We start from the raw sequence: 785 nt of genomic DNA, 5'->3' as shown, positions 1-785 counted from the left end.
ACAGAATCAGACCAGGAAAAGTAGAGGTCACCTATACCAAAAGGAGAAAGACTTTGCCTAAAACAAAACTTAACTCTTCCCAACCTGTCCCTGCCGTTGTCCTCTTCAATACCTCCCTCATGCAATTGTGCACACACAGGCACATGTACACACTGCCTTAGATCAGGAAGCATTATTAAAACAGATTCTAGGTCCCAGCCCAGAGTGTCTGATTCAGTAGATATGGGGAGAGGACCAATAATTTGCATTTCTAACAGGTTCCCAGATAATGCTGATGCTGATGGTTCAGAGACCAAATTTTGAGAATCACTGCCCTAGATTTCTATTTATTCCCAACAAATATGGCAAATTGCTACTACTGTATGAACTTGCTCCCTGTCTTTAGGCTGCAGGTCAACCTATCTCCACAAAGCAAATATCAGTAAGAAAGGGCTCCTGACACTTTCGCTTCATTCATAGACTCCATCATAAATCATCCCCTTCGGCTCATGTTGCACTCCATTTCTAGGCATGTTCCTTATTTACCAACTCCTGGTGCTTAGCACTGAAACAGCTCTCCAGGTCTGAGCTCTAGGCTTCTCTCCTTTGTGGACATCTTTGATTATGCTGCTTGCAGTGCCTGTATGCAAGTGCATCATTTGGCTTTGGTGCCTTTTATCCTAGCACACACATCCTGGGGTTTGTGTGTTTGTGTGTGTGTGCGTGTGTGTGTGTGTCTGCATATGTATTTTTCTATTATTTATTTATTTATTATTTTTTTTTTAGATGGAGTCTTGCTCTGTCTC

The sequence above is a fragment of the Mandrillus leucophaeus genome, unplaced genomic scaffold (assembly GCF_000951045.1).
Source record: "Mandrillus leucophaeus isolate KB7577 unplaced genomic scaffold, Mleu.le_1.0 Scaffold94, whole genome shotgun sequence".
In the NCBI taxonomy this organism is placed as follows: domain Eukaryota; kingdom Metazoa; phylum Chordata; class Mammalia; order Primates; family Cercopithecidae; genus Mandrillus; species Mandrillus leucophaeus.
Note: the sequence above shows the minus strand (reverse complement) of the source record.